The following is a 23883-nucleotide window of genomic DNA, read 5'->3' on the forward strand; positions in this document are numbered from 1 at the left end:
ATAGCATTGCTTACCTCTACCTCACTTCTCTTTTGGAAGAATTCATCAAAAGTTGGGAAAGCCGGATCCATGTTGTGCAAATGTTCTCCAATATAGTTCAGTTTGATTTGGCTATTGATGTTGTAATCGGCTTGTACTTCATACCTTGCATCTTGGAGTGTTGTGAACTCTTTGAGAGCCCTCAAATTTTCAGCTTGCATCTGTTCCAACTTTCCAAAAGATTCATGAGATTGAAAAGCATGTTCTTCTTGCATCACAAGGAATCTTGACTCGAATTCACTTTGTTTGTTCATTATTCTTAACTCCCTTTCTTCTTGTGCTTGTTGGTTTTTCATGTACAGAGAATGGTATTCCTCTTGCCTTTCTTGGATTCTCGTGTACTGTTGTGACAATCTTCCTATTGCTTCTTGCATTTGAGTCATATCCATATTGCCATGTGGGAAAAAGTGTGGCTGTTCCTCCTCCTCTTGTGGCTCTTCTTCTATGTGGCTCATCTTCTTCCATTGGTTCTTCTCTTTCCCTTCTTCCATGTGGTCTTCGGCCTTGATGTGCTTCAAGGGGCATCATCATTCGTTCAATGGTTATGGGCATGCCTTGGCTTAACCACATTGGATTCTCCTCTTCCATTGGAACTTTAGCCTTTGCACACAACCTCCAAATGGTACTCGGATAGTATAACCAAGATCCGGCCGAATTCTTCTCAGCCAGCTTTTGAATGTCTTTTGCAAGGATGTCATGAACTCTTATCTCTCCTCCCACAATGATGCAATGCAGCATCACGACTCTCTCCCTGTTAACTTCTGAGGTGTTCACTGTGCCCAGAATTGATCTTTTCATCAACTCATACCATCCTTTTGCTTCCGGGGTGAGGTTACATCTCTTCAGGTACTTATATCTGTTCTTGTCATCTCCTTCCCACTCTGAGTTCTCCATACAAATGTCTCTCGCAATCTCATCATAATCCTGATTCTCATTCAATCTTTGTTGGTATCCCGGTTCACTAAAGCGGACTGACTTTAGTTTCAAGACTTTCTTGATTGCATCCGGGCTAAAGTCTACTTCCACCCCCCGCACATAGCTCTTGTACGTTGGGGGCTCACGCATGTCAAGCCTTGGGACATTTGCATAGAACTCTCTTATGATATTGGCATTGATTCGGATGGCTGGTGATGCAAGTTCCTCCCACCTCCTCTTCCGAATTTTGTCCTTCATTTCTTGACATCCATCATCCGGCAACAAGAATGGAATTTCAGGATAGATTCTTTTCTCGTTCATCCATTGAATTTGCATTTGATGAAACCAAGACTTGAATCTTCGTTGGTCATATTCATGTGTGTCTTCCTCCACCATGGGATCTTTCCCTTTTCTTCGTTTGGTTCTTGAGGAGGAGGCCATGATCACTTGGTTGGTTGAGTCTTGTGAGGTTAGAAGGAGTATGAAGAATGTTGGAGAGTTTGATGTATGTTTGGAGCAAAAAGAAATTGAGACCGAACTTGCTATGACAAGAAATGATGAAGAGAAGTTTAAATGGTTGGAGTTTAAAGTAAGAGAAATGTTGCACAGAGCTTGTTATGTTGAGGAGTGATGAAGGGAGTGAAGTTTCCAAGGTTGGAGTGATTCGGTCATGTGCATGGTTTGAAGGTGGTATGCTTTTAAATGAGCAATGAAGGGCTGGGATGCAATTAGACTTATGGAGATTGATGCCAAGGCATCTTAGGCTAGTTTCACTAGCATTTTTCTGTTAGTTTTAGTGGTTTTATGCATTTTCTTGAGCTTAAAGTAACCAAGAATGGTTAAATGAATAACAAAGCAATGAACCATCCAAACAGTATGATTTTGATGCAAATTCCATGAGTTTTTAGTTATATTACTTGAATGCTATGAATGGAAGATTTCTCATGAAATTTTGCAAGACTTTGATGCAATTGTTTGGATGATTTCAGGGAAGAAGAGGCTAGGCAAGGAAGCAACAAAACCAATAAAGGAAGCTTGAATATCACATGTGGAGTTTAAGTTCCAGTTTAAGCTTAAACTGGAGCTTAAACGCCAGAATCATGAAGGCTAAGAAATGCTGGAACTGAAGTTTAACCTCCAGTTTAACCTTAAACTGGAGGTTAAACGCCAGAATGAAAGTCTCACCAAAGAAGCATTTCCACGTTTAACCTCCAGTTTAACCTTAAACTGGAGGTTAAACGCCAGAAGTGGGAAATTCACCATGGGAGCAATTCCACGTTTAAGCTCCAGTTTAACCTCAAACTGGAGCTTAAACGTGTTCGACACAAACTCTCACCAAAGAAGCATTTTCACGTTTAACCTCCAGTTTAACCTTAAACTGGAGGTTAAACGCCAGAAGGAAGAAAGGCACCAGGAGCATTCCACGTTTAAGCTCCAGTTTAACCTTAAACTGGAGCTTAAACGTGTTCGACCAAGTTTTCTCCTCCAGGGTTGCTCTTTCCCCTCTTCCACGTTTAAGCTCCAGTTTAACCTTAAACTGGAGCTTAAACGTGTTCGACCTCCAGGGCTGCCTTTCCTATCTCCACGTTTAAGCTTCAGTTTAACCTTAAACTGAAGCTTAAACGTGTTCGACTAAGTGACCCTCCAGGGCTGCCTTCTTCCATTTCCACGTTTAAGCTTCAGTTTAACCTAAAACTGAAGCTTAAACGTGCTTCCACAAAAGGCATCACTGGAAGTGTCTGGCGTTTAAGCTGCAGTTTAAGCTTAAACTGCAACTTAAACGCCACTCTTGGAAAAGGTTTCTGGGCCAAAAATATTGCGGTTTAAGTTAGTATTTGAGCACAAACATTAACTTAAACTTACTCTGGTATGAAACCCAATTGAATATCATGGTTTATGGGATTGGGCCTGAAGGATTGATGAGTCTGAAATTTTAATTTGTTGAGTCATGTGTCATTATTTGATTATCACTAAGTTGGCTCAATGAATGTTACAGAATTTGGATCAGCAGCCTCATCAAGATTATGGATCATAAACCCAAGGCAAAAGGAAAGCAGGGAGAGGCCTCAAAGCCCAAGAAACACAACAGAAGCTCAATATAGAAAGTGTATAAATAGGATAGAATTTAAGTTAGGAAGGGATTTTATCTTCATTTTGGCTAGTTTTCATATCTTTGTAATTGAATTCAGAGCTATGATTCACTAAACCCCCTTTCATTGGGTTAGGGAGCTCTATTGTAATTCAATGAATCAATAATAGTTTATCTTCTTCTTCAATCTTTTCTCTTGAATGTTGTTAGAAAGCTTCTCGATCTAATTCCATTGGGTAGTTGTCTTGGGAAAGAAACTACCCATAATTGGAATCCTTCGGAACCTTGGGAAAGGAATGGAGGATTCATGCTAGAGAAGCTTTCTCACAGTGAATTGGATTGGGGTTTGGATGGATATTGTGACATGTAATCCTACCAAATTGTGGTTCATGAAACTGTGTGGTATAATCAGTGATCGAGCATCATCTCTTCTTATGAACATTTAAACCAAGGGATTGGGAATTTGTTTGTTTTTAGAGAGAATTGGTGAGCCAAGGGATTGGGATCCAATCATATAAGATTGCCAAGCAAAATTAAATGAACGCATTGGTTGAGGAAGAGATAAACATGTTTTGATTCGGAGATCTCAATATCTCCTATAACCCAATGAATTCCCCATTTCTGATTTCCACTTTCTCTTTACATTCTGCAATTAAATTCATGCAATCACTCCCATTCCCTTTTAATTTCAGCAATTTAGCTTCTGCTCTTTACTTCATGCAATTTAAGATTCTGCCATTTCAATTTCTTGTCATTTACGTTTCCCGCCAATTTTACATTCCGCAATTCTCATCTAAATTTTGATTCCGCTCAACTAGAACACACTTCTAATCCGAATTGCTCACTCAACCAATCCTTGTGGGATTCGACCTCACTCTGTGCACTTGCCGGAAGGAATTTTGCCGATCGTGCAATTTCCTAAATCGTGGCATAACAAGTTTATGCGCATCAGAGATCAAAGGTATGCATGTAAGGATGAATGAAGACAAAGTTTGCTCCTTCCCTTGCCTTTGCCGTGATCATTCTCAAGGAGTGGCAGATTTCTTTTTCGAGGCATGTGATGGGATTTTGTCCACATGCTATGCTTTCCTTTGTCTTGTCTTTTTCTTTGAAGATTCTTTGACTTCCTAGTCACCACAACAAGACAACATACATTAGTTTTATCCAACCGTAGCAAGAGTGTTCTTTTTATTAATACTATGTGAACCATCAATTCTTATATCATTTGAACCGTGACACTCTCCTTTGAGGACACCAAACTTAATGTTTGGTCATATATAAAGAAAATGAGTATCTTCCTCCAATTAGTGAGATTCAAATGTTAAATGTTCATAAGAATTGTTTTCATCATACTTTCTTTTTCTCCCTTTTTTTTTTATGAAGGATCAATTGTATCTCTAAATCGGTGCATCAAGGTTTGATGAACACCAAACTTGTTTCTTGTCAAAGGGTACATCACAATTAATGCCTTCATTACCGGAAAAGAATTTTTCCATTTATAAGATTTTGGAAAACAACAATTGTATGATTATTGATGCATGAGTTTCTACTTTTCATGAAGCTATGTGGACACCAAACTTAGTGTTTGGCCATATGCTTTGTCAAGATACTCCAAACATGCAAAATGGAATTATTTGTAACATTGGTTTAGTGTGCTTGAAGGCACACCAAACTTAGCATATGTTTCAAAATAGTGCATGCAGTCAATGGACATGTTCATGAAAAGAGAAAAGAATTCATGCTCAATTGATCATAACTTATTGAATTTAAAATGACATGAATCTTAAAGCATGGGTTGGCTCCCATGGAGCGCTCTTTTATTGTCATTAGCTTGACATTGAGGCTTTCTTTTATGGTGGTTGGTGCTTGTAGGGCCTCAATTTGTCTCCTCTGACCGTGATCCTCTTCTTTGTTCTCTGGTGTTCAATTTCAGCATGCTCTAATGAGAGTATGTTGCTGACAGTGTAGTAATCCTCGGTTTGTTGAGTTGCCCCCAGCTGTTGATATATCAGTTGCACTTTGTCACCTTTGGAAAGCCCCTCTGTTGGAATCTTTCTATTCTTCCAACCCCTTTTTACTTTGTTTCTGCGTTTCATCTTTCCTTTTGTTGATCTTTCTTTTCTGGCCGTAGGCTTTCCTTGGGGGCCTCTCTTTTCAGTGGCTAATACTCTAATATCCTCTTGGGTTTCTTCATCAGTCTGCACAATCCTTAGCATTGGGATGTTGCTGTGACCTTCCTGGTCATTTTTCATATAGTCTTTCTTCTCCTTGCTAAATTGTGCCTCTGGTAATACTTTCAGAGTGACACTCTGGTCATGCATCCTGAGAGTTAATTCCCCTTCCTCTACGTCTATGATAGCTCTAGCAGTGGCCAAGAATGGCCTTCCCAGTATAACAGAGTCACCATCATCATCGTTTGATTCTAGAACCACAAAATCAGCAGGGTATATAAAACTGTCCACCTTGACCAAAAGATTTTCAATTACACTCCTGGGGTATACCATTGACTTGTCTACCAGCTCCAGAGACATTTGTACTGGTTTGACCTCCTCTATATGCAGCTTTTTCACCAAGGAGGATGGTGTTAAGTTAATACTTGCTCCGAGATCGCACATTGCTTTAGTGATGGTCAATTCCCCAATGGTGCAAGGCAACAGGAAGCTCCCTGGGTCCTCAAGCTTGGGAGGAAGCCCCTTTTGAATCAAGGCCCTGCATTCCTCAGTAATCATTATGGTTTCTTTCTCATCCCAGCTTCTTTTCTTGTTGACAAGCTCCTTCAAGAATTTGGCATACAGAGGCATTTGCTCAAGTGCTTCAGCCAAGGGGATATTGATTTCCAGCTTCTTAAAAATCTCAAGGAATTTGTGAAAATGCTGGTCTTTAACCTCTTTGTTAAACCTCTGGGGATATGGCAGTGGAGGTGTGATGCTCTTTCCTATTTGCTGCTGTCCCTGGATTACTTTCTTTGAGCTATGTGGCTGGTTGTCCTTCTCTTTAAGTTTCTCAGTGCTTTTGTTTGGCATCACAACTTGCTCCTTAGCTTCATCGTCCTTTGCTTGCTTCTCATCCTCTGTTGGTTCTTTGATGCTCTCTGCTTGCTTCTGTGTAGTGTCATTGTTGCTTATCAATGTTCTCCCGCTCCTTAATTGTATTGCCTTGCATTCCTCCTTGGGATTTGGGATTGTGTCACTGGGCAGTGAGTTTGAAGATCTCTCAACAGATACTTGCTTGGAGAGTTGCCCAATCTGCCTCTCTAGGCTCTTTAATGATGCTTCATGGTTTTTGTTTGTTATTTCCTGGTGTTTCATCATTTTTTCTATCAAGGTCTCTAAGTTGGTGAGTCTTTGAGGTTCAGGTGGTGCTTGTGATGGGTTGTGAGATGTGGGTGGTGGATGATAGGCATTTTGGTTGGTGGGTCGGTTATTGGATTGGTATTGGTTGAGATTAGGGTAGTTGTTTTGAGGTTTTCTGTATGTGTTTTGGTTAGTCTGCTGATGGTTGTAGTTTTGGTTGTTTCTTGGGTTGTTTTGGTTTGAATTCCTCTGCCATGGGTGTTGGTTTTGGTTGTGAGTGTCTCCCCATCTGAGGTTGGGGTGATTTTTCCATGAGGGGTTGTAGGTATCACCATAGAATTCATTTGGGCTTGAATGCATGTACTGGACTTGTTCCTGCTGTTGCTCCTCTTGGATTTCTTCATTTTGCCCCCATGTGGCTGATGGTTGGTTGGTGTTAACTGCTGCAACTTGGAGGCCATCAATCCTCTTGGTCATTTGCTCAAATTATTGTTGAATTTGCTGCTGCATTAATTTGTTTTGAGCCAGGATTGAATCCACTTTGCTGCATTAATTTCTTCATTAATTTGTTGGCGGCCTCTTTGATGAGCAAAGAAATATTGGTTGTTGGCCACCATATCAATGAGTTCTTGAGCCTCTTCTGCAGTTTTCATGAGTTGCAAGGAACCTCCAGCTGAATGATCCAAAGCTTCCTGGGATTTCAGTGTTAAGCCTTCATAGAAGTTCTGCAGCTTCTCCCACTCATTAAACATGGCAGGAGGACATTTCCTGATTAGAGCCTTATACCTCTCCCATGCCTCATAGATGGGTTCAGCCTCCATTTGTGTAAATGTTTATACCTCAGCCTTCAACCTTATAATCCTCTGAGGTGGGTAAAACTTGGCAAGAAACTTGGTTACCAAATCATCCCAGTTATTGATGCTGTCCCTTGGAAAAGATTCCAACCATTGAGTGGCCTTGTCCCTGAGAGAAAATGGGAATAGCATCAGTTTGTAACTGTCAGGAGGCACTCCATTAGTTTTGACAGTGTTGCATATCCTCAAGAAAGTGGATAAATGTTGGTGTGGGTCCTCAAGTGGTCCTCCACCAAAAGAGCAATTGTTCTGAACCAGAGTGATGAGTTGTGGCTTGAGTTCAAAATTATTAGCATTGACATTTGGAGCCAAGATGCTGCTCCCACAATGTCTAGGATTTGCAAAGGTATAGGAAGCCAAAACTCTCCTCTGGAGTGGGTTGTCATTATTGTTGTCTGCTCCACCTGGTGGATTGGTTGAATGTTCCTCCATCTCTTGGAATTCTTCGTCTGATTCCTCTTCTCCAACAATATTTTTCCCTCTTTCAGCTCTTCTTAACCTCCTGAGAGTTCTTTCGTCTTGTTCATGAAAATTGGGTATGGTTCTTCTTGTACCTGACATACAAGCAGAGCATGAGAAATGCACAAAACCAGTGACACTTCAATCTACTTCTAGATTGAAGTGTTAGTTAGTTTAAGCGAAAAATCAAACAGTTAGTGGGTTAATCAAAATTAAAGAGAAAGTGCTTGATCTAGATCACCACCTCACTTAATCATTGTCAATCTAATCAATCCCCGGCAACGGCACCAAAAACTTGATGAGTATTTTGGTGAAAAATAAATTTCTCCCAAAACGCACAAATCTAACCGGCAAGTGTACCGGGTCGTATCAAGTAATAAAAACTCACAGGAGTGAGGTCGATCCCACAGGGATTGAAGGATTGAGCAATTTTAGCTTAGTGGTTAAATTAGTGAAGCGAATCAAGATTTGGTTGAGTGTTTTGTGATTTGCAGAAATTAAATTGCATGGAAGTAAAGAGAACAGGGAATTAAAGTGCTGAATCTTAAAGAACAAGAAATTAAATAGCAGAAACTTAGAAAGCAAGAAATGTAAATAGCAGAATCTTAAAGTGCAAGAAATGTAAACAGCTGGAATTGTAAAGGGAATTGGGGATTGGATTTGCAGAATTTAAACAAGGAAAAGTAAATTGCATCAAGCAGAGAAGTAGAAGAAGGTTTGGGTTAGATTGGATCTTGAAGCAGAAAAGTAAATGAACATGAAAACAGTAAACAGAAAATGTAAAATTGGGAAATTAGATCTCAGGACCCAGAGACTAGAAAACCAAGTCTAGATCTCAATGCCTTCCTAGATCCAACAAGAAATTGAAATTGAAATTCAAAGAGAGTGGATGAAGAGCAATTAACAGAAATTGAAATTCAATCAAGCAGTAAACAAAGCAGTCAGATCCAAGGTTGAGATTGAAACAGAATTTCTTCAATTCTCCAACCCAAAAATCCAAGACAATTGTAATTGAAATTGAAAGCAATAAAACTGAGAGGAAGAGAAGTGTATTCTCCTTCCCCAAGACAAAGAAATTAAAGATCACTCAATATCAAAAGCTCTCTGAAAACTATTATGAAAATTCCAAAAGAAAAGCTCTCCGAAGAACTTGAATTCTATCCTATTTATACACTTTCTTCCAATGATCTTCAAGCCTTGAGTTGGGCCTTTGCTCTTGGTGGAATTGGGTTGAAAGAGGCATTGGTTGATTGCTCTTGGAGTTTGGAGAGGAACCAAAACGAACCAATTGAACCGGGTTTGAGTTTTGCAAAAGTTGGACCAAAAGTTTGAGCAAAAGTTAGGGGGCTAACTTTTGCCCAAACTTTTCATATCAGCAGCTATATCCATCTGATACCAACGTTGGTGCCAAAGTTAGGGGTCTAACTTTGGCCCTAACGTTGGCCTTACCTTGTGCACTTGTGGCGCCAACGTTAGCCACCAAGTTAGGGGGCTAACGTTGGCGCAAACTTTTGCTCCTCCCCTTGTGATTTTCATGTGCCAACGTTAGCCACCAAGTTAGGGGGCTAACGTTGGCGCAAAATTTTGCTCCTCCCCTTGTGATTTTCATGTGCCAACGTTAGCCTCCAAGTTAGGGGGCTAACGTTGGTGCAAACTTTTGGTGCCCAGGGAGGTTTTCTTCATGCCAACGTTAGCCTCAAAGTTAGGGGGCTAACGTTGGCGCAAACTTTTGGTGCCCAGGGAGGATTTTCATGTGCCAACGTTAGCCTCAAAGTTAGGGGCTAACGTTGGCGCAAACTTTTGGTACCCAGGGAGTGATTTTCAAGTTCCAACGTTAGCCCAAAAGTTAGGGCCTAACGTTGGGGCTAACTTTTCACCCAAAAGTTTGTGCAAAAGTTTGAGGCTAACTTTAGGTCCAGCTTTTTGCTTCCTGGTTCAATTTCACTTATTCCATTGTCTTCTCTTTACTCCTAGCTATTCCTTCTTGCTTCAACATTTCTCCAAGCTTTCTTCACCTATCATTAATCAACCAAACACATCAAAGCTATGCTTGAAATCATGAGATATTCATTCTTTCATAATATGTAACAATTATAGTATAAAACCTCATGAAATAGCATGAATTCATACATGGTTGATTAAATCAAAGGAAACATGAAAATCTACCTAATTGGCTTGCTTGTAGCTCAAGAAAGTGCATAATTTTAATGAAAACAAAAGAAAAAGACTAGTTAAAATAGGCTAAGATGACTTGTCATCACTTACCCTCCTTCTTTAAACAACGCTATCTTGAATAGTTTACCTAAAGCGATCCTCAATGACCTGATTTTCGGCAAGCTCGCACGGGCCCCGTAGGGATTCGCAGCTCGACTTACCCTACGTTGCGAGACATGCTTATGATAATTGTGTGCGCATACTTTAACAGGTGCGATCATTCCAGCACTAATGCACCGGATCCCATCAGAACTCTACAGTTAAGCGTGCTTGGGCAAGAGTAGTACTAGGATGGGTGACCTCCTGGGAAGTCCTCGTGTTGCACCCTTTTTTTTTTACGTCGTGCTTACCCTCGTTCTTTAAACGACGCTAACTTGAATAGTTTCGCTAAAGCGAACCTCAATGACCTGATTTTCGGCAAGCTCACACGGGCCCCACAGGGCTTCGCAGCTCGACTTACCCTATGTCGCGAGACATGCTTATGATAATTGTGTGCGCATACTTTAATAGGTGCGATCATATCAGCACTAATGCACCAGATCCCATCAGAACTCTGCAGTTCAGCGTGCTTGGGCGAGAGTAGTACTAGGATGGGTGACCTCCTGGGAAGTCCTCGTGTTGCACCACTTTCTTTTATGTTGTGCTTACCCTTGTTCTTTAAACGACGTTATATTGAATAGCTTAGCTAAAGCGAGCCTCAATGACCTGATTTTCGACAAGCTCGCACGGGCCCTGCAGGGATTCGCAGCTCGACTTACCCTACGTCGCGACACATGCTTATGATAATTGTGTGCGCATACTTTAACAGGTGCGATCATACCAGCACTAATGCACCGGATCCCATCAGAACTCCACAGTTAAGCGTGCTTGGGCGAGAATAGTACTAGGATGGGTGACCTCCTGGGAAGTCCTCGTGTTGCTTCACTTTTTTTTTTACGTCATGCTTACCCTCGTTCTTTAAACGACGCTAACTTTAATAGTTTCACTAAAGCGAACCTCAGTGACTTGATTTTCGACAAGCTCACACGGGCCCCGCAGTGCTTCGCAGCTCGACTTACCCTACGTCGCGAGACATGCTTATGATAATTGTGTACGCATACTTTAATAGGTGCGATCATACCAGCACAAATGCACCGGATTCCATCAGAACTCCGCAGTTAGGCATGCTTGGGCGAGAGTAGTACTAGGACGAGAGCAGTACTAGGATGGGTGACCTCCTGGGAAGTCCTCATGTTGCACCTCTTTTTTTTGGTTTATTTTTTACGTCGTGCTTACCCTCTTTTTTTAAACGACGCTATCTTGAATAGTTTAGCTAAAGCGAGCCTCAATGACCTGCTTTTCGGCAAGCTCGCACGGGCCCCGTAGGGATTCGCAGCTCGACTTACCCTACGTTGCGAGACATGCTTATAATAATCGTGTGCGCATACTTTAACAGGTGCGATAATACCAGCACTAATGCACCGGATCCCATCAGAACTCTACAGTTAAGCGCGCTTGGGCAAGATTAGTACTAGGATGGGTGATCTCCTGGGAAGTCCTCGTGTTGCACCCTTTTTTTTTTACGTCGTGCTTACCCTCGTTCTTTAAACGACGCTAACTTGAATAGTTTCGCTAAAGCGAACCTCAATGACCTGATTTTCGGCAAGCACGCACAGGCCCCGCAGGGATTCGCAACTCGACTTACCCAACGTCGCGAGACATGCTTATGATAATTGTGTGCGCATACTTTAACAGGTACGATCATACCAGCACTAATGCACCAGATCCCATCAGAATTCCAAAGTTAATCGTGCTTGGGCGAGAGTAGTACTAGGATGGGTGACCTCTTGGGAATTTCTCGTGTAGCACCACTTTTTTTTTTACGTCGTGCTTACCCTCGTTCTTTAAACGACGCTAACTTGAATACTTTCGCAAAAGCGAGCCTCAATGACCTGATTTTCGGCAAGCTCGCACGGGCCCCGCAGGGATTCGCAGCTCGTCTTACCCAACGTCGCGAGACATGCTTATGGTAATTGTGTGCGCATACTTTAACAGGTGCGATCATACCAACACTAATGCACCAGATCCCATCAGACTTCCGCAGTTAATCGTGCTTGGGCGAGAGTAGTACTAGGATGGGTGACCTCCTGGGAAGTCCTCGTGTTGCACCACTTTTTTTTTTACGTCGTGCTTACCCTCGTTCTTTAAACGATGCTAACTTGAATAGTTTCGCTAAAGCGAACCTCAATGACCTGATTTTCGGCAAGCTTACACGGGCCCCGCAGTGCTTCGCAGCTCGACTTACCCTACGTCGCGAGACATGCTTATGATAATTGTGTGCGCATACTTTAATAGGTGCGATCATACCAGCACTAATGCACCGGATCCCATCAGAACTCCGCAGTTAAGCGTGCTTGGGCGAGAGTAGTACTAGGACGAGAGTAGTACTAAGATGGGTGACCTCCTGGGAAGTCCTCATGTTGCACCTCTTTTTTTTTGTTTTTTTTTTACGTCGTGCTTACCCTCTTTCTTTAAGCGACGCTATCTTGAATAGTTTAGCTAAAGCGAGCCTCAATGACCTGATTTTCGGCAAGCTCGCACGGGCCCCGTAGGGATTTGCAGCACGACTTACCCTACGTTGCGAGACATGCTTATTATAATCGTGTGGGCATACTTTAACTGGTGCGATCATACCAGCACTAATGCACCGGATCCCATCAGAACTCTACAGTTAAGCGTGCTTGGGCAATATTAGTACTAGGATGGGTGACCTCCTGGGAAGTCCTCGTGTTGCACCCTTTTTTTTTACGTCGCGCTTACCCTAGTTCTTTAAACGACGCTAACATGAATAGTTTCGCTAAAGCGAACCTCAATGACCTGATTTTCGGCAAGCACGCACGGGCCCCGCAGGGATTCGCAACTCGACTTACCCAACGTCGCGAGACATGCTTATGATAATTGTGTGCGCATACTTTAACAGGTGCGATCATACCAGCACTAATGCACCAGATCCCATCAGAATTCCAAAGTTAATCGTGCTTGGGCGAGAGTAGTACTAGGATGGGTGACCTCTTGGGAAGTTCTCGTGTAGCACCACTTTTTTTTTTACGTCGTGCTTACCCTCGTTCTTTAAACGACGCTAACTTGAATACTTTCGCTAAAGCGAGCCTCAATGACCTGATTTTCGGCAAGCTCGCACGGGCCCCGCAGGGATTCGCAGCTCGTCTTACCCAACGTCGCGAGACATGCTTATGGTAATTGTGTGCGCATACTTTAACAGGTGCGATCATACCAACACTAATGCACCAGATCCCATCAGAATTCCGCAGTTAATCGTGCTTGGGCGAGAGTAGTACTAGGACGGGTGACCTCCTGGGAAGTCCTCGTGTTGCACCACTTTTTTTTTTACGTCGTGCTTACCCTCGTTCTTTAAACGATGCTAACTTGAATAGTTTCGCTAAAGCGAACCTCAATGACCTGATTTTCGGCAAGCTTTCACGGGCCCCGCAGTGCTTCGCAGCTCGACTTACCCTACGTCGCGAGACATGCTTATGATAATTGTGTGCGCATACTTTAATAGGTGCGATCATACCAGCACTAATGCACCGGATCCCATCAGAACTCTGCAGTTAAGCGTGCTTGGGCGAGAGTAGTACTAGGACGAGAGTAGTACTAAGATGGGTGACCTCCTGGGAAGTCCTCATGTTGCACCTCTTTTTTTTGGTTTTTTTTTTTACGTCGTGCTTACCCTCTTTCTTTAAGCGACGCTATCTTGAATAGTTTAGCTAAAGCGAGCCTCAATGACCTGATTTTCGGCAAGCTCGCACGGGCCCCGTAGGGATTTGCAGCTCGACTTACCCTACGTTGCGAGACATGCTTATTATAATCGTGTGGGCAAACTTTAACTGGTGCGATCATACCGGCACTAATGCACCGGATCCCATCAGAACTCTACAGTTAAGCATGCTTGGGCAATATTAGTACTAGGATGGGTGACCTCCTGGGAAGTCCTCGTGTTGCACCCTTTTTTTTTACGTCGTGCTTACCCTAGTTCTTTAAACGATGCTAACATGAATAGTTTCGCTAAAGCGAACCTCAATGACCTGATTTTCGGCAAGCTCACACGGACCCCGCAGGGCTTCACAGCTCGACTTACACTACGTCGCGAGACATGCTTATGCTAATTGTGTGCGCATACTTTAATAGGTGCGATCATACCAGCACTAATGCACCGGGTCCCATCAAAACTCCGCAGTTAAGCGTGCTTGGGCGAGAGTAGTACTAGGACGAGACTAGTACTAGGATGGGTGACCTCCTGGGAAGTCCTCATGTTGCACCTCTTTTTTCTTTTGTTTTTTTTTACGTCGTGCTTACCCTCGTTCCTTAAACGACGCTATCTTGAATAGTTTCGCTAAAGCGAACCTCAATGACCTGATTTTCGGCAAGCTCACACGGGCCCCGTAGGGCTTCGCAGCTCGACTTACCCTACGTCGTGAGACATGCTTATGATAATTCTGTGCGCATACTTTAATAGGTGATACCAGCACTAATGCACCGGATCCCATCAAAACTCCGCAGTTAAGCGTGCTTGGGCGAGAGTAGTACTAGGACGAAAGTAGTACTAGGATGGGTGACCTCCTGGGAAGTCCTCGTGTTGCACCACTTTTTTTTTACGTCGTGCTTACCCTCGTTCTTTAAACGACGCTAACTTGAATACTTTCGCTAAAGCGAGCCTCAATGACCTGATTTTCGGCAAGCTCGCACGGGCCCCGCAGGGATTCGCAGCTCGACTTACCCTACGTCGCGAGACATGCTTATGATAATTGTGTGCGCATACTTTAACAGGTGCAATCATACCAGCACTAATGCACCGGATCCCATCAGAACTCCGTAGTTAAGCGTGCTTGGGCGAGAGTAGTACTAGGATGGGTGACCTCCTGGGAAGTCCTCGTGTTGCATCCCTTTTTTTTCTTTTTTTTTTTTTACGTCGTGCTTACCCTCGTTCTTTAAACGACGCTAACTTGAATAGTTTCGCAAAAGCGAACCTCAACGACCTGATTTTCGGCAAGCTCACACGGGCCCCGCAGGGCTTCGCAGCTCGACTTACCCTACATCGCGAGACATGCTTATGATAATTATATGCGCATACTTTAACAGGTGTGATCATACCAGCACTAATGCACCGGATCCCATTAGAACTCCGCAGTTAAGCGTGCTTGGGTGAGAGTAGTACTAGGATAGATGACCTCCTGGGAAGTCCTCGTGTTGCATCCCTTTTTTTTCTTTTTTTTTTTTTACGTCGTGCTTACCCTCGTTCTTTAAACGACGCTAACTTGAATAGTTTTGCAAAAGCGAACCTCAACGACCTGATTTTCGGCAAGCTCACACGGGCCCCGTAGGGCTTCGCAGCTCGACTTACCCTACGTCGCGAGACATGCTTATGATAATTGTGTGCGCATACTTTAACAGGTACGATCATACCAGCACTAATGCACCGGATCCCATCAGAATTCCGCAGTTAAGCGTGCTTGGGCGAGAGTAGTACTAGGATGGTTGACCTCTTGGGAAGTCCTCGTGTAGCACCTTTTTTTTTTACGTCGTGCTTACCATTGTTCTTTAAATGACGCTATCTTGAATAGTTTAGCTAAAGCGAGCCTCAATGACCTGAGTTTCGGCAAGCTCGCACGAGCCCCGCTGGGATTTGCAGCTCGACTTACCCTACGTCGCGAGACATGCTTATGATAATTGTGTGCGCATACTTTAACAGGTACGATTATACCAGCACTAATGCACCGGATCCCATCAGAATTCCGCTGTTAAGTGTGCATGGGCGAGAGTAGTACTAGGATGGGTGACCTCCTGGGAAGTCCTCGTGTAGCACCTCTTTTTTTTTTTTTTTTTTTACGTCGTGCTTACCCTCGTTCTTTAAACGACGCAAACCTGAATAATTTCGCTAACGCGAACCTCAATGACCTGAATTTCGGCAAGCACACACGGGCCCCGCAGGGCTTCGCAGCTCAACTTACCCTACATCGCGAGACATGCTTATGATAATTGTGTGCGCATATTTTAATAGGTGCGATCAGACTAGCACTAATGCACCGGATCCCATCAGAACTCCGCAGTTAAGCGTTCTTGGGTGAGAATAGTACTAGGACGAGAGTAGTACTAGGATGGGTGACCTCCTGGGAAGTCCTCTTGTTGCACCTCTTTTTTTTTGTTTTTTTTACGTCGTGCTTACCCTCGTTCTTTAAACGACGCTATCTTGAATAGTTTAGCTAAAGCGAGCCTCAATGACCTGATTTTCGGCAAGCTCGCGCGGGCCCCGCAGGGATTCGCAGCTCGACTTACCCGACGTCGCGAGACATGCTTATGATAATTGTGTGTGCATACTTTAACAGGTACAATTATACCAGCACTAATGCATCAGATCCCATCAGAATTCCGCAGTTAAGCGTGCTTGGGCGAGAGTAGTACGAGGATGGGTGACCTCCTGGGAAGTCCTCATGAAGCACCTTCTTTTTTACGTCGTGCTTATCCTTGTTCTTTAAACAACGCTATCTTGAACAGTTTAGCTAAAGCGAGCCTCAATGACCTGATTTTCGGCAAGCTCGCACGGGCCCCGCAGGGATTCGCAGCCTGACTTACCCTACGTCGCGAGACATGCTTATGATAATTGTGTGCGCATACTTTAACAGGTACGATCATACCAGCACTAATGCACCGGATCCCATCAGAATTCTGCAGTTAAGCGTCCTTGGGCGAGAGTAGTACTAGGATGGGTGACTTCCTGAGAAGTCCTCGTGTAGCACCTTTTTTTTTATTTTTTTTACGTCGTGCTTTCCCTTGTTCTTTAAACGACGCTATATTGAATAGCTTAGCTAAAGCGAGCCTCAATGACCTGATTTGCGGCAAGCTCGCACGGTCCCCGCAGGTATTCGCAGCTCGACATAACCTACGTCTCGAGACATGCTTATGATAATTGTGTGCGCATACTTTAACAGGTGCGATCATACCAGCACTAATGCACCGGATCCCATCAGAATTCCGCAGTTAAGCGTGCTTGGGCGAGAGTAGTTCTAGGATGGGTGACCTCCTAGGAAGTCCTCGTGTAGCACCTCTTCTTTTTTTTTTTTTTACGTCGTTCTTACCCTTGTTCTTTAAACGACGCTATATTAAATAGTTAAGCTAAAGTGAGCCTCAATGACCTGATTTTCGGCAAGCTCGCAAGGGCCCCGCAGGGATTTGCAGCTCAACTTACCCTACGTCGCGAGACATGCTTATGATAATTGCATGCGCATACTTTAGTAGGTGCGATCATACCAGCACTAATGCACCGGATCCCATCAGAACTCCGCAGTTAAGCGTGCTTGGGCGAGAGTAGTACTAGGACGAGAGTAGTACTAGGATGGGTGACCTCCTGGGAAGTCCTCATGTTGCACCTCTTTTTTTTTTTGTTTTTTTTTTACGTCGTGCTTACCCTCGTTTTTTAAACGACGCTATCTTGAATAGTTTAGCTAAAGCGAGCCTCAATGACCTGATTTTTGGCAAGCTCGCACGGGCCCCGCAGGTATTCGCAGCTCGACTTAACCTACGTCGCGAGACATGCTTATGATAATTGTGTGCGCATACTTTAACAGGTGCGATCATACCAGCACTAATGCACCGGATCCCATCAGAATTCCGTAGTTAAGCGTGCTTGGGCGAGAGTAGTACTAGGATGGGTGACCTCCTAGGAAGTCGTCGTGTAGCACCTCTTCTTTTTTTTTTTTTACGTCGTGCTTACCCTTGTTCTTTAAACGACGCTATCTTAAATAGTATAGCTAAAGCGATCCTCAATGACCTGATTTTCGGCAAGCTCGCACAGGCTTCGTAGGGATTCACAGCTCGACTTACCCTACGTCGCGAGACATGCTTATGATAATTGCATGCGCATACTTTAATAGGTGCGATCATACCAGCACTAATGCACCGGATCCCCTCAGAACTCCGCATTTAAGCGTGCTTGGGCGAGAGTAGTACTAGGACGAGAGTAGTACTAGGATGGGTGACTGATGAGCGGATATTTTATACGCTTTTTGGGGATAATTTCATATAGTTTAGAGTATGTTTTAGTTAGTTTTTAGTCTATTTTTATTAGTTTTTAGAAAAAATTCATATTTCTGGACTTTACTTTGAGTTGTGTGTTTTTCTGTAATTTCAGGTATTTTTCTGGCTGAAATTGAAGGAGCTGAGCAAAAATCTGATTCAGGCTGAAAAAGGACTGCTGATGCTGTTGGATTCTGACCTCCCTACACTCAAAGTGGATTTTTTGGAGCTACAGAACTCGAAATGGCATGCTTCCAATTGCATTGGAAAGTAGACATCCATGGCTTTCCAGAAATATATAATAGTCCATACTTTGCACAAGTATAGACGACATAAACTGGCGTTCAACGCCAGTTCTCTGCCCAATTCTGGCGTCCAGCGCCAGAAAAGGATCAAAAACTGGAGTTGAACGCCCAAACTGGCATAAAAACTGGCGTTCAACTCCACAAATGGCCTCTGCACGTGACTCACTTAAATCTCAGCCCCAGCACACACCAAGTGGGCCCCAGAAGTGGATCTCTGCATCATCCATCATAGTCCACTCATATTTTGTAACCCTAGGCTACTAGTTTAGTATTTAAACAACTTTTAGAGACTTATTTTGCATCTCATGACATTTCAGATCTAAACTTTGTATTCTCTGACGGCATGAGTCTCTAAACCCCATTGTTGGGGGTGAGGAGCTCTGCTGTGTCTCAATGAATTAATGCAAGTATTTCTGTTTTCCATTCAAACACGCTTGTTCCTATCTAAGATGTTCATTCGCGCTTAACTGTGATGGAGGTGATGAGCTGTGACACTCATCACCTTCCTCAAATCATGAACGTGTGCCTGACAACCACCTCCGTTCTATATACGATTGAATGAGTATCTCTTAGATTCTTTAATCAGAATCTCCGTGGTATAAGCTAGAACTGATGGCAGCATTCATGAGAATCCGGAAAGTCTAAACCTTGTCTGTGGTATTCCGAGTAGGATTCAAGGATTGAATGACTGTGACGAGCTTCAAACTCTTGAAGGCTGGGCGTTAGTGACAGACGCAAAAGGATAGTAAATCCTATTCCAACCGGATCGAGAACCAACCGGTGATTAGCCGTGCTGTGACAGAGCGCGTGAGCGTAGTTTTCACTGGGAGGACGGAAGGTAGCCATTGACAACGGTGATCCACCAACACACAGCTTGCCATAGGAGGGCGTGTGTGCATGAATCAGAAGACAGAGGAAAGCAGAGATTCAGAAGACAAAGCATCTCCAAAGCCCCAACATATTCTCCATTACTGCACAACAAGTAACCTTTAATTTATGCTCTCTTGGTTATTCACAATTCAACTGATAAACATAATTGACTTCCTGACTAAGATTTACAAGATAACCATAGATTGCTTCAAACCAACAATCTCTGTGGGATTCGACCCTTACTCACGTAAGGTATTACTTGGACGACCCAGTGCACTTGCTGGTTAGTGGTACGAGTTGTGAAAAGTGTGATTCACAATTCGTGCACCAAGTTTTTGGCGCCGTTGCCGGGGATTGTTCGTGTTTGAACAACTGACGGATTATTTTGTTGCTTAGATTAGGAAAAATCTTTCTTTTTTGGTTTAGAGTCTTTTATTATTTATCCCTTGTTAAAATACTTTAAACTTATAGCTCAGTTATTTAGAACGTGGTGTTTATGTTCATGATAATTGGCTATCATATTTTTTTTTAAAACCTTTTTCAAAAATAATTTTTCTATTAAATCCTGTGCCAAACTTTAAGTTTGGTGTTTTCTTGTTGATTTCCCTTTGATTTTCGAAAATTTTGGTTTGGTTTTCTAAAAATTTTAAGTTTGGTGTTCTTCCTTCATGTTCTTGTGTTCTTGTGAGTCTTCAAAGTGTTCTTGAGTTTCCTTGTGTCTTGATCTTAAAATTTTTAAGTTTGGTGTTCCTTGGTGTTTTCCCTCCAAAATTTTCAAAAACAAGGAGCATTAGATCTAAAAATTTTAATCTTGTACTATCTTATTGTTTTTCTCTCTCCTCACTAAATTCAAAAATATCTTTTCAAAATATCTCTTCTAACTTCTAACTTCTTATCTTTTCAAAATTTGTTTCAACTAACTAACTAACTTTTTGTTTGTTTCTTAACTTTTTCAAAACTACCTAACTAACTCTCTCTCTCTAATTTTCGAAAATATCTTCCCTCTTTTTCAAAAATTTCCTTTTTTTAACTAATTATTTTTTATTTTTTTTACGAAAAAAATATATATATATATATATATATTTTACTTCAAAATTCAAATTCTTTTTAGTTATTTTATTTTATTTAAGTATTTACTTCTTATAAAATAAAATAAATAAAAAGGTAAATCAGTCCAAGTTATATCCATATATCCATCATGGACATAAGTGGAGAGGGACAGTCCAGGAGGACTTTGGGGTCATATTCTAACCCCTCTACTGCTTCATATGGGAGTAGCATATGCATACCCTCCATTGGAGTTAGTAGCTTTGAGTTGAATCCTCAGCTCATTATCATGGTGCAGCAAAGTTGCCAGTATTCCGGTCTTCCACAAGAAGAACCTACAGAGTTTCTGGCACAATTTTTACAAATTGCTGACACAGCACATGATAAGGAAATAGATCAGGATGTCTACAGACTATTACTGTTTCCATTTGCTGTAAAAGATCAAGCCAAGAGGTGGTTAAACAACCAACCTAAGGCCAGCATAAGAACATGGAAACAGCTGACAGAAAAATTCCTGAATCAATATTTCCCTCCAAAAAGGATGACACAGCTAAGGCTGGACATCCAAGGCTTTAAACAAGGAGATAATGAATCTCTTTATGATGCCTGGGAGAGATACAGAGAGATGCTACGAAAATGCCCCTCTGAAATGTTTTCAGAGTGGGTTCAGTTAGACATCTTCTACTATGGGCTTGCAGAAGGAGCTCAGATGTCTTTAGATTACTCAGCTGGTGGATCTATCCATATGAGAAAGACAATTGAAGAAGCTCAAGAGCTCATTGATACAGTTGCCAGGAATCAACATCTGTATCTAAGCAGCAACCCTTCCATGAATGAAGAGGTTAAAACAGTAACTGCTGAATTCAGTACTGTACAACAAGCTGCTGAATTCAATCAGCAATTAGATTTTCTAACAAAATAGCTAGCTGAATTCAAAGACAGGTTATAGGAGACAAGGATAGCTAATATACATATGGACGAACAGTTTAAGCAAACAAAGCAGCAGCTATCAAAGCAAATAGCAGAAGAATGCCAAGCAGTTCAATTAAGAAGTGGGAAAACATTAAATACCCCACCTCAAGGCATCAAAAATTCAAGAAATGAGCGACCCACCAAAGATTCCCCTGAGGACAGTAAGAGCCCAGGGAAAAATAATTCTGGCACTAAAACGCCAGAAAATGGGTGGAAGGCTGGCGCTGAACGCCCAGACCATGCCCAAAACTGGCGTTCAGCGCCAGAAACAAGGCAGGATTGGCGTTCAACGCCAGAAATGGGCAAGAATCTGGCGTTGAACGCCCAAAGGGGGCATAATCCAGCGTTGAACGCCCAAAATGGGCACATTTCTGGCGTTCAGGCGCCAGGAACAGACAGTGAGTTGGCGTCTAACGTCACTCCAGCTTCTGACTCTGGTACTCAATTGCCAGTGAGGGATCAGACACACACAAGTGCTGATAACAACCCCTCTAAAAAGGCTTCTTTAACCACTAAGGTTGAGGAATATAAAGCCAAGATACCTTATCCTCAAAAACTCTGGAAAGAGGAGCAGGATAAGCAATTTGCTCGCTTTGCAGATTATCTTAGGACTCTTGAAATAAAGATTCCTTTTGCAGAGGCACTTGAGCAAATACCTTCTTATGCCAAGTTCATGAAAGAAATCTTGAGTCATAAAAAGGAGTGGAGAGAAACAGAAAGAGTTCTCCTCACTGAAGAATGCAGTGCAGTCATTCTGAAAAGCTTTCCTGAAAAGCTTAAAGACCCTGGGAGTTTTCTGATACCATGCATATTGGAAGGTAATTGCACCAAGACAGCCTTATGCGATCTTGGGGCAAGCATCAACCTAATACCTGCATCCACTATCAGGAAGCTTGGCTTAACTGAAGAAGTTAAACCAACCCGGATATGTCTCCAACTTGCTGATGGTTCCACTAAATACCCATCAGGCGTGATTGAGGACATGATTGTCAGAGTTGGGCCATTCGCCTTTCCCACTGACTTTGTTGTGCTGGAAATGGAGGAGCACAAGAGTGCCACTCTCATTCTAGGAAGACCCTTCCTAGCAATTGGACGATCCCTCATTGTCGTCCAACAGGGGGAAATAACCCTGAGAGTCAACGATGACGAGTTCAAGTTGAACGCTGTCAAAGCCATGCAGCATCCAGACACATCAACAGACTGCATGAAAGTTGACCTTATTGACTCTTTGGTAGAAGAGATCAACATGGCTGAGAGTCTCAAATCAGAGTTGGAAGACATCTTTAAAGATGTTCAGCCTAATTTGGAGGACTCAGGGGACATGAAAGAGCCTCTGAACTTTCTTCTGAAAGAGGAAAAACCTCCTAAACCAGAGCTCAAGCCACTGCCACCATCCTTGAAATATGCATTTCTAGGAGAAGGTGACACCTTCCCAGTGATCATAAGCTCTGCTTTAAATTCACAGGAAGAGGAAGCACTTATTCAAGTGCTAAGGACACACAAGACAGCTCTTGGGTGGTCCATAGGTGACCTTAAGGGCATAAGCCCAGCTAGATGCATGCACAAAATCCTATTGGAGGATAATGCCAAACTAGTGGTTCAACCACAGAGGCGGCTAAATCCAGCCATGAAGGAAGTGGTGCAGAAAGAGGTCACCAAATTACTAGAGGCTGGGATTATTTATCCCATTTCTGATAGCCCCTGGGTGAGCCCTGTTCAAGTCGTCCCAAAAAAGGGAGACATGACAGTGATTCATAATGAAAAAAATGAACTGGTTCCTACAAGAACAGTTACAGGGTGGCGCATGTGTATTGACTACAGAAGGCTTAATACAGCCACCAGAAAGGATCATTTTCCTTTACCATTCATAGACCAGATGCTAGAGAGACTAGCAGGTCATGATTATTACTGCTTTTTGGATGGCTACTCAGGCTATAACCAGATTGCAGTAGATCCCCAGGATCAAGAGAAAACAGCATTCACATGTCCATCCGGAGTGTTTGCTTATAGAAGGATGCCCTTTGGGCTATGCAATGCACCTGCAACCTTCCAGAGATGCATGCTCTGTATTTTCTCTGATATGGTGGAAAAATTTCTGGAAGTCTTCATGGATGACTTCTCAGTATATGGAGACTCATTCAGCTCCTATCTTGATCACCTAAAACTTGTTCTGAAAAGATGCCAAGAAACCAACCTAGTTTTAAACTGGGAAAAGTGTCACTTCATGGTGACTGAAGGAATTGTTCTTGGGCATAAAATCTCAAACAAGGGAATAGAGGTGGATCAAGCAAAAATAGAGGTAATTGAAAAATTACCACCACCTGCCAATGTTAAGGCAATCAGAAGCTTTCTGGGGCATGCAGGATTCTATAGGAGGTTTATAAAGGATTTTTCAAAAATCGCAAAACCTCTAAGCAATCTGCTAGCTGCTGACACGCCATTTGTGTTTGACACAGAGTGCCTGCAGGCGTTTGAAACGCTGAAAGCTAAGCTGGTCACAGCACCAGTCATTTCTGCACCAGACTGGACATTACCATTTGAGCTAATGTGTGATGCTAGTGATCATGCCATTGGTGCAGTATTGGGACAGAGGCATGACAAGCTTCTGCATGTCATTTATGATGCCAGTCACGTTTTAAATGATGCCCAGAAAAATTACACAACCACAGAAAAGGAATTACTTGCAGTGGTTTACGCCATTGACAAGTTCAGATCCTACTTAGTAGGATCAAAGGTGATTGTGTACACTGACCATGCTG

General features: G+C 42.7%; 3 non-coding genes and 20 pseudogenes across 3 annotated transcripts; all 23 read left to right on the top strand.

Annotated features, from left to right (window-relative positions):
- Positions 1-10072: 10072 nt before the first annotated feature.
- LOC148556720 (5S ribosomal RNA) lies at positions 10073-10191 on the top strand (annotated as a pseudogene).
- A 180-nt stretch (positions 10192-10371) lies between these two features.
- LOC148556721 (5S ribosomal RNA) lies at positions 10372-10490 on the top strand. The gene has a single exon (XR_015891595.1). It is a non-coding gene; the product is annotated as a 5S ribosomal RNA (ribosomal RNA).
- Positions 10491-10669: 179 nt separating this feature from the next.
- Positions 10670-10788, top strand: LOC148556722 (5S ribosomal RNA). The gene has a single exon (XR_015891790.1). It is a non-coding gene; the product is annotated as a 5S ribosomal RNA (ribosomal RNA).
- Positions 10789-11296: 508 nt separating this feature from the next.
- LOC148556723 (5S ribosomal RNA) lies at positions 11297-11415 on the top strand (annotated as a pseudogene).
- Positions 11416-11595: 180 nt separating this feature from the next.
- LOC148556724 (5S ribosomal RNA) lies at positions 11596-11714 on the top strand (annotated as a pseudogene).
- A 181-nt stretch (positions 11715-11895) lies between these two features.
- LOC148556725 (5S ribosomal RNA) lies at positions 11896-12014 on the top strand (annotated as a pseudogene).
- A 181-nt stretch (positions 12015-12195) lies between these two features.
- LOC148556726 (5S ribosomal RNA) lies at positions 12196-12331 on the top strand (annotated as a pseudogene).
- A 191-nt stretch (positions 12332-12522) lies between these two features.
- On the top strand, positions 12523-12641 carry LOC148556727 (5S ribosomal RNA; annotated as a pseudogene).
- Positions 12642-12820: 179 nt separating this feature from the next.
- On the top strand, positions 12821-12939 carry LOC148556728 (5S ribosomal RNA; annotated as a pseudogene).
- Positions 12940-13120: 181 nt separating this feature from the next.
- LOC148556729 (5S ribosomal RNA) lies at positions 13121-13239 on the top strand (annotated as a pseudogene).
- A 181-nt stretch (positions 13240-13420) lies between these two features.
- On the top strand, positions 13421-13556 carry LOC148556730 (5S ribosomal RNA; annotated as a pseudogene).
- A 192-nt stretch (positions 13557-13748) lies between these two features.
- On the top strand, positions 13749-13867 carry LOC148556731 (5S ribosomal RNA; annotated as a pseudogene).
- Positions 13868-14046: 179 nt separating this feature from the next.
- LOC148556732 (5S ribosomal RNA) lies at positions 14047-14182 on the top strand (annotated as a pseudogene).
- Positions 14183-14685: 503 nt separating this feature from the next.
- Positions 14686-14804, top strand: LOC148556733 (5S ribosomal RNA). Its single transcript, XR_015890423.1, has one exon. It is a non-coding gene; the product is annotated as a 5S ribosomal RNA (ribosomal RNA).
- A 193-nt stretch (positions 14805-14997) lies between these two features.
- Positions 14998-15116, top strand: LOC148556734 (5S ribosomal RNA; annotated as a pseudogene).
- A 193-nt stretch (positions 15117-15309) lies between these two features.
- LOC148556735 (5S ribosomal RNA) lies at positions 15310-15428 on the top strand (annotated as a pseudogene).
- A 179-nt stretch (positions 15429-15607) lies between these two features.
- On the top strand, positions 15608-15726 carry LOC148556736 (5S ribosomal RNA; annotated as a pseudogene).
- Positions 15727-15916: 190 nt separating this feature from the next.
- Positions 15917-16052, top strand: LOC148556737 (5S ribosomal RNA; annotated as a pseudogene).
- A 189-nt stretch (positions 16053-16241) lies between these two features.
- Positions 16242-16360, top strand: LOC148556738 (5S ribosomal RNA; annotated as a pseudogene).
- Positions 16361-16538: 178 nt separating this feature from the next.
- LOC148556739 (5S ribosomal RNA) lies at positions 16539-16657 on the top strand (annotated as a pseudogene).
- Positions 16658-16844: 187 nt separating this feature from the next.
- On the top strand, positions 16845-16963 carry LOC148556740 (5S ribosomal RNA; annotated as a pseudogene).
- A 188-nt stretch (positions 16964-17151) lies between these two features.
- LOC148556741 (5S ribosomal RNA) lies at positions 17152-17287 on the top strand (annotated as a pseudogene).
- Positions 17288-17480: 193 nt separating this feature from the next.
- LOC148556742 (5S ribosomal RNA) lies at positions 17481-17599 on the top strand (annotated as a pseudogene).
- Positions 17600-23883: the final 6284 nt, after the last annotated feature.

Source organism: Arachis ipaensis, chromosome B6 (genome assembly GCF_059453495.1).
Source record: "Arachis ipaensis isolate K30076 ecotype BB chromosome B6, ASM5945349v1, whole genome shotgun sequence".
Lineage (NCBI taxonomy): Eukaryota > Viridiplantae > Streptophyta > Magnoliopsida > Fabales > Fabaceae > Arachis > Arachis ipaensis.